Source organism: Solanum tuberosum, unplaced genomic scaffold (assembly GCF_000226075.1).
Source record: "Solanum tuberosum cultivar DM 1-3 516 R44 unplaced genomic scaffold, SolTub_3.0 scf00238, whole genome shotgun sequence".
Lineage (NCBI taxonomy): Eukaryota > Viridiplantae > Streptophyta > Magnoliopsida > Solanales > Solanaceae > Solanum > Solanum tuberosum.
This window is the reverse complement of record NW_006239162.1, coordinates 528,293-537,455: the sequence shown is the minus strand read 5'-3', so window position 1 is coordinate 537,455 and position 9,163 is coordinate 528,293. Positions and strand designations below refer to the sequence as shown.

The window sequence follows — 9,163 nt, the reverse complement described above, 5'->3', positions numbered from 1 at the left end:
TTGTCAATATCTTGGTCATTGTTTTAGAGTTTAATTGCAAGTATATCTTGGTATATTCCTTATGTAATCACCATTCGATTCCCTCATTTGCTTTAAAATCATCTGCAAAGTTTGTTCTGCTATACATTCAAGAAAAAGAGTAACCATAATTAGATTTACATTATAGTTCCTAACATTTTTTAAGAAGTAAGAGGTTGTATGAAAAGTTATCATGGAGATGCAAGATAGCCACAAAGAAAATAGTTGATAACTTCAGAATTGGCAAAACAATAATTGAGATCTGGGAATTAAAACTTATTGCAAGAACTCAAAGTTGTTTAACTAATAAGAGGGAGCTAATGATGTCTATTGGGGTAATAACATCATTTACACAAGATTTTTATAAATAACTAAACATATTAGTGATGTCTAGAATGTACATACAAAAGTTATTATTTTGAAATATTTGGTCTTTTAATATTTAGATGTTGAATTTCTTGAATTGCTAGATTTTTTTCATGTAATTTGACTATTAGAATTTGTGTAACTTTTTTTTTACCATGTTTTGAGTACCTGGTTGTTATACTAATGTAGTGTTATATATTTTACATGCATGAAGATTATGGCACATAATAAGCAATGGATGGAACTTATTAACAATAGACTTGCTAATGCTTATATAGATAGGGTGGATAATTTCTTAGATTATGCTTTTACAAAATTAGGAGAACCAATGTCGATCTGTTGTCCATGTATTAAATGTGTTAATGCAACTTCTAGACATGTGTTGTAGTTAGGTCACATTTAATAGTACATGGGATAATACCAAGTTATACTCTTTGGTATCACCATGGAGAGATGTCAGGTGAAGCACAATCAGATTTTGAATTTATAGATGATAATGACATTGGAGAGGATGATGGTAAGGATGAAATACATGGGTTGCTAAGAGATTTGTACCCCGATTTTGATGGAGATAATATGAATAATAGTACTGGTGATGATCTTCGATAGGAGGAACCAACTGCTGAAACAGAAAGATTTTATAGGTTATTGAAAGATCTTGATCTACCATTATATGAAAGTGCAAAAAGTTTCTAAACTTTCTACTTTTGATTAAAATTGCTTCACCTTAAAAGTATTGGTCATTGGAGTAATGAGTCATTTACGAGGTTATTGAAGTTTTTGAAAGATGATTTATTGCTTGATTGAACAAACTTGCCGGATTCATATTATGAGGCAAAGAAGGTAAGTCGAGATCTTGGGCTTTTTTAAAAGAAGACTGATGTATGTAAGAATGATTGCATGTTGTATTGGAAGGATGATAATTGCCTTCAATTGTGCAATGTTTGTGGTGCATCTAGATGGAAGGATGCTAAACATAGTGGGGAAACAAAATTGAAAAAGGAAAAAAGATACCATGCAAGATTTTACGTTATTTTCCTCTAAAGCCAAGACTTTAAAGATTATTTATGTGTTCAAAGAAATCTCCTTTGATGTCATGGCATCATGAAAAAAGAGTTGATGATGGAATAATGAGGCATCCAGCTGATTCAATGGCATGGAATTTTTTTGATGAACTTCACCCATCTTTTATAGCTGAACCTCGTAATGTACGACTACTTAGACTTGCTAGTGATGGTTTGCAACCATTTGGAATGTCGAGAACTCCCTACAACATTTGGCATGTGGTACTTGTTCCTTATAATTTGCCCCCTTGGCTTTGCATGAAGCAAGATAATTTTATTTTGTCAATGCTTATACCTAGTCCTTCTAATGGTCCTGATGATGCAATTGATGTTTATCTACAACCTATAATAGAGGAGTTGAATGAATTATGAGAAACTGGAGTGGAGACATTCGATATCAACTAGAAATAATTTTAAGTTACATGCATCTTTGTTGTGGACCATTAATGAATTTCCAGCATATGTAAATTTGTCTGGATTGAGTACAAAAGGAAAACTGGCTTGCCCATGTTGCAATAAAAAAACTTACTCTACAAGGCTAAACAATAGGCAAGAATAGTGTTATATGGGCCACAAATGGTATCTTCCTCTTAATCACAAATGGAGAAATGATAACGTGTCATCCAATGATATCTTAAGCTTCTTTGTAGAAATCACTATCATAGCCATCAGGACTAGGATTGATTTTCATATTTATACTACACACAACTTTCCTACCATCCTTTGCATTAAGAAGTTTCAATATTTCCAGTTGTTGTTCAATAGCTTGCTTCAATTGTCTCTGTTTAATAACTGGGTAAAAATACCTTGTGTTTGCATCTCCAAGCCTGATCCAGTTTGCCTGACTTCTCTATAGTAGGAACATCTCTGCTAAGTTAGAAGCTTGTTTGAATTAAACCAGTTTTTGTTGCGACTATTTTCAGCATTATTATCGTAAGTGTTATTCAATTTATTCTTCTTTTCATTGACTACTACTTCCTTGTGATTCTATGTTGTGCATTTTTCCTTCGAGATTGTGTCACTATTGTCATGGGCTATTTCACCTACACCACTGCTTTCATTTGCTTTATTTCATTTCCTCTGTGTCTTTCTTGTTAGTAATGGGAATGAACTTCTTATTTCAATTGACTTGCATCAAAATTTACAGGTCTATTTGAATTTGACAAGGCTAAAAAAATGACTGAAGTATCTCGGCAAGATAAAACTACTATTTTATTTTATTTGTGTAACTTTTTTTAGCAAGTTGAATTGATATCTTGGGCATTTTTACTTACAGTTAGATTTCCAGGTTTGTTTGAATCTAGAAAAGCAAAAAAGGTGGTTTAAGTGGTACAAGATGCTGACAGAATTGAAACTAGTATGTATTTTATTCTATGTAATTTCTAATAGTTTCTGCATTGTTACCTGTAAAGCAGCTAAAACATTATCTAGCCTCGCTTCCATAGGCCCTGAGAATCTAAGAGTAACAAGACTTCACTGTGAAAAGACCAAATTGTTTCCCCTTTCATATCAAGCTATCCTCATTGTTAATAAGATCTTTAAATGAAGTTAGGAGACTAACAAATTCTATAGAACTCTCGTTATCCCAGTCATTTAGATTCCTTCTTAGAAGTATGCTACATTGAGATTGAACTTCTTGTGTGGTTTTCCTTACTGTAGATTTTGCAGGTCCATGTGAAACAGAAAGGGCAAAGAATGTGAGGGGAACAAATATTTGTAAGAATGGTTTGCGACTGAGACCTGGAGAAATATTAAAAGCCACTTCTTATCAAAATCGTGGAGTCGGGCAGAATCACAGTCTAATTTACGAGGCACTTGGGTTTGCTAGTTCATGATCTTAATATGTATCCACTGCGGGTATACTTATGGATGGACATCGAAGAGCATACGCTTGAGCACATGTGGGTAGCTATTACTGTAAGGATTACAACATATCGATCTCTTATTTTTACTAATAACTGTCAAGAATCCCTTTACAAAAAGTATTGGATGTTTCAGTTTGAAACATGAGACTCTTGATTTCACGTTCCTTCTCCTTTAATAACAAAGTATAGTTACTCCGTTTCAATGGATAGATAAAAATTCTCACATTTTGTCTCTCTCGTTAGCCTATCTGATAGTTAAATCTCTTGCCACTACCTGCTAATAAGAGGCTTTTGAAAATTTAAGTTTATTCTTCCACTGTAATTCTTCTAGATGTTGTTATTAGTTTAATGTGGCTATAATTAATTTAATTTTGCATTTGGTTAAAACTATCAATTATTGTTTTTCAATTTTATATTATCATTTCAATGTGTAACATTCATCTTAGCAAAATTTGGACATTTCTCAGTCATAGCAGTGTATTGATATGTACTTCGTTAAGTATTGAGCTGACACTAACTGTTACTTGAGGACCTCAATGTTTGATAGAGGATACACCATTTCATCAAAAGCCTCTACTAAGCATATATATATTTCTTGGACTTCTTGGCAATTTTCACTATTGATATCTTTCTTTGGTAATGAAATGTATATGTTGTACTTCTGTCTTTAATGAATCTTTAATTTTTGTTCTGTAATATGGAGTAAATAACAATTCCATAACTGCCCTGCCACAATCTAGTTCTTGATCTTGGTCCAGTGTCATTGGTTGATTCATTGTAGACTTTCTTTGACTTTGCCTGAGCTACAAATACCCAGCCACCTGTCACTTTTCTCCAAAACTCATTTTTTCATTGACATGACATAAATAGATCAGTGGGGTCTTTTAAATAAGGTTGATCACATAACACAAATATACCTATTGTGAACAACTTCTTCTGATTATATACCCATAGTATAAATCTTTGTTTGCTAGTTGAATACATATTGGATATACACTTGTAGATCATATTATAACATGAAGTAGCCAATGTTGAGACCTTAGGGATAGTTAAAATTATGGTAGCATTTACTTCTTTCAACAACATTCCTATTCTTAAAATGTAATGTACAACATGAAAAGTATCTCCATCCACTACAATACATGAAGCATCTTAAAGAATAAACAACCCAAACCATCAGACTGTTGAGCCATTGTTAAAGCTTGTCACTTACAAAGTCCTCGGGGTTTTTTCACTCTTTCACCCATTAGCAACTACCTTTTTAATTATGCTACTGTTTTGGCTTACTTATTTTCAAGTAGAAGAAAGATTTTGTTACTATTGAATCACCTAACAAAGACTAGAAATAACTAACAAAAACATCATCTATTATCTCTCCTAATCATGATGTATTTTCCTTGCCCAACCTTGAATTTGTGTTATAGCTTTGTTTGATTATACAAAAAAAAATAAACGTGTACAGTCATTACCTGGTCAAATCCATGTGGCTTTACTTCTCTATAATAGAATTGAACTAGCTAAGCTTAGTGATCTCCTAAAGTTTATGCTAAGTTCAATTTCTTCTCCCAGTATGATAGGATTGCTAGGATTCTATTATATTAGTTTCTGTTCCTCCACGTCATGCTTAAGTCCACTTGCTTGTGCCGCTATTTTACTCTTAACACTATTTCAAACACTATACAATAGTGATGTGAGTAAACTATAGGTTTTAAATAGATAACTTGTGGTTGTTATTTATTTGATATTTTGATTTCAGTTCCTAAACTTTCTAGGTTACTTCCCTATTAGGTGATTTATACTTTGATACCTTGTTTTCCCTTATTCAAGAGATTTTGTTGGTATTTTTTCTATTTTAGGAGAAGTTTGACAGTGATGACATGAATGATCAAAGAGATAATGTTTTTCAACATATGAGAAAGCTTTGGAGTAATTGGAGAGGATCATTGCACAAGAATGTGAAATCTAAATCATTCCCCGAGGTTCTTAAAGATGTGCCGATGTGAGTAGACAAGGGTGATTGGTAATGGTTGGTCAAGGAACATTTGTTATCTGATAAATTTAAGGTAAGACTTCATATAGTTATTAACAAATATCATTTTATTTCTAGTCACATATGATTAATTTTTTGGAATAATTTATAGCATATTCAAATTGAGTTTTGATTTCGGTAAAATTTTTAGATGTCTTCTATCCACAAGATCTACCAAAGAAAATTTCAATGGTGATTTTTTGTGCTTCTGTTCTCTTTTATCCTCTTCCCACTGATCTTAAAGGTACACATTAAATATAGAATCATTAAACATGATTTTTATAATTTCAGTGTTGTGTTGTTAATGCAGGAAGCAAGTACAAGAAACTCAGTCAATAGATCTAAGTTGTGTATGCCTCATCGTACGGGTAGCAAGCCTGTTAGAGAGATTGTTTATGAAATGGTAAATAAATTGTGCAACCCTACAAAGAAACCTCTCCTATTTCTATAAAATAGCTTATGACTTATTTTTTAATCGTGAAGGGAGGCAAAGATGGTAATCCACTAAACATGAAAACTATTTTCTTTGAGACACGTAAGAAGGGAAATGAGGTTGTCGAACCTGGAATGGCTAAAAAATATGTATGTTTATATCAATTTTAAATTTATTTAACATCCTTACTCTTACTTAGTGCATTGCGTTAACTTAAATAATATTCTATTTTATAGGCTGAAATCATGAGCTTGTACAATCTGAACCATCTCTTACTAATACTGAGGTAGTGGAAAGGTGCTTTGGACCGCAATGCAAAAGTCACGTAGTTGGATTTGGTGTTGGAATAACACTAAGGAGTTAAAAGGCGGTACCATCTCAAAGGCTGCATTGTGTGAAGAGCTTCAAACAACTCAAAAAGAAAAGGAATCACTACAAAAACGCATGGATATTCTAGAGAGTAAATATGAACACCTTGAAAATATAGTGATCCGCCAGTCTTCATCAGTTCCATCAATTCCGTAAGGTTAGTAAACATTCTATTAGGTATTATTACATGATGAGTATTTGTGAATGAAGTGATGTTGTTTCCAAATGCTCCTCGTTGATAAGGGCTTTGTTATTGCACTTGTGCTATGAGTTATCTGTTTTCCTTAAGTGCATTGCAGTATCTTAAATATTCTGTATATTTTAGTATTCTCATTCTAGCTTTTTTTTATATAACTAAAATCAATGTCACTTTAGTTATAATATCCACAAAGCTAAAAGATTGATTTTATGTTCATTTTTGTATATACCAATGAGATTGTTATAATATTTTCAAATGTAAAAGTAGGTATCAATATAGTTATTGTTATGTATATAGTTGTTGGTAGAAAATTAAGATCTCTCCTCTGATTAGGTCCTTGTACGACCTTGTCCTCTATAATATCACTGTAAATATAATTTTCCTTTTATTATTGTAGTATTAGTAGTTAATGTCAAACATCACACACTTCCACATTACCTTTTCTCTGTTGCCCTGTAACTTTAAATATATTTGATAATGTCTGTGTCATTGTTGACTGTGGTAATTAGTTGTTTAAGTTTTTCCAACTTCCTGCTAGTCATCCAGCTGCAAGCTTGTTTCATGTGATCCACTTTCATTTCCATTTCAACAACTTATCTGTGTTTTGTTTCCTTCAACTTTCAGTACTAGTACTAGGACTAGGATTTCTGGTCTTCTTAATTTGATGTTAATATATTTACATTCTCTTTGTTGAAGAACTTTAATGTGTGTTATATTCATGTCTGTCAACTTTAATCTCTCTCTTTCCTCACATTACACTGGAAAGAGGCCCAGGTGTTGTGAAAGAGGTGGGGTATGAGATAATATGAATGTATTAAAATTTGTACATACTAGAATAGTTCAATATTAGTAGGTAGCGGAGTATTCTCTTGCATTGTTATAGTGTGTTGCTTTCGCCACCACATGTTTTTAATGATATTTCGATTACTACACTATTTTTTTATTATTGTTAATGCTTCTCTAGTAATTGCTATATTTTATACGCTGTCATTTTTTCTTTTCATACTTACTTTAGTTTGTTTTACATTATTATAATCCTATGACAGTGCCAAAGAGGAGTAGAATATAAAGGAATTGAAAAATACATTAACGCCAGACCAAGCGAAAGCACTTCTATTGTGTTGTTTCATCCACAAGAATACACTTATATAAATATTTAAACGAGGAAGCGCCAACCACCCTCTGTATGAGATGTTAATGTGAAAGTAATACAACTCTTGTTGCCTGCTAGTGGAGATCCTCATTGAAGTAGGCTGGGTAGAGAAATTATGTAGAATTCATGAACTAGATCTTTAAATCAGTTTCTAGTTGTATACATCAGAAAATAGATCAGGAACTATGCAAAAGAATTAATCCTTCAGTTCAACTTTTTTCCGTTACTAATTAATTTACTTCAAATTGTTGTTTTGACAGATAAGGATTTTGTAGATTGAAGAACGAGATGTGAAAGATAAAGTGGAGAGTGTAGAAAAGAATATTATATTTTTATTGTTGTCGCATAGATGTTTTCTGTAGTTATTCTATAATGTCATTTTCTTAATTTCTAGAATTTGATAGATGTCGAACACATATGTTTTACTATGTTGAACGTGTAAGTTTGTTTTTAGATTTTGTGTCGAACATATAAGTTTCTAGTAATTAAATCAATGTGTTCTTTATTATTAACAATATAATTTTATACCAAATTTTCAATTGGATTTGAAAAGAATTTATATGAACTGATATTAGTTCTTTTTAGAATGATGGAAAAAATAAAAACTATAAATTAAATTTAATAATTTAAGTCAAAATTTGTGACAAAAAATTTGATTGTTAAAACGTACTGTAATCGACGATAGGAATTCTGGCCACTAAAATTAGTTATAACACCCCTAATTTGTTGTTTTACTTGAAGGTTCTAATGACCAAATGACCATCAACGATGGGAATTTTGGTCATTGTAAGCACGTGTAACGACCGGATTAATTATTGTCAATAAATAATATTTAACGACTGGACATGCAATCCGGTTGTTAACCTTTAACAACGGAGCTTTTAACGACCGGTGATGACCAATTTTTGACCCGTCGTTATAAACCTTTAACGACCGGATTTGGACTTATAGCAACGAGATTTCCTTTTTCTAAAGGTCATTTTTGTAGTTAAAGGCATCCCATACTACCCTTCACACTAAGCATAACCTTGAAGTCATCATAGTCATATTTACCCCACTTTGATCTCATTACTATCTTACTTCATATAGACAACAGAACTATCACTTTTAGTCAATCATATCATGTCAAGGAAGGCAAATATAGCACAATCCTATCTAAGCATAACTCATGTAAGACAACACTCATAAGGCAACCTTAAGTCATACTTGTGCAATGCATGAGTGGCATCCCATACAACTACTCATGCTAAGTACTCCTTTAGGTCATCATACGCATGTTCCTTAATTAGGGACTAGTCCCTCATTGTTTTGAACCCTAAGAGATATTGTAGTAGGTACATCTTAGTTCATCATGTTGGAACTCTAGGAGATGATACATTAAGCATAATCTTAGTTTATTATTATCATGGACTCTATAAGGCACTCTCTGTAACACCCCAAAAATGCTAACAAGAGTCGCGTGTCGATAAACCACTGCTTAATTACTACAATATGTTTATTCTCATTTTGGGAACTTGAAATAATGGTATATGTGCAACCTTGCTTAAAATAATTGTCATCGTAATTTAATGTATGGTATGGGGGTATTTGCGTAATGTTTTAATTAGAAATATGTATAGCTTTTAAAGGAGGTGAAGGATATATATATATAGGTGTATATGTATGCA

At 32.2% G+C, this 9,163-nt stretch overlaps 1 long non-coding RNA gene across 1 annotated transcript; it reads left to right on the top strand.

Moving 5' to 3' along the window:
* Positions 1-2,543: 2,543 nt before the first annotated feature.
* On the top strand, positions 2,544-6,125 carry LOC102578349 (uncharacterized). The gene is made up of 6 exons (XR_368081.1): positions 2,544-2,805; positions 3,117-3,349; positions 5,170-5,376; positions 5,653-5,745; positions 5,826-5,924; positions 6,012-6,125. It is a non-coding gene; the product is annotated as an uncharacterized lncRNA (long non-coding RNA).
* Positions 6,126-9,163: the final 3,038 nt, after the last annotated feature.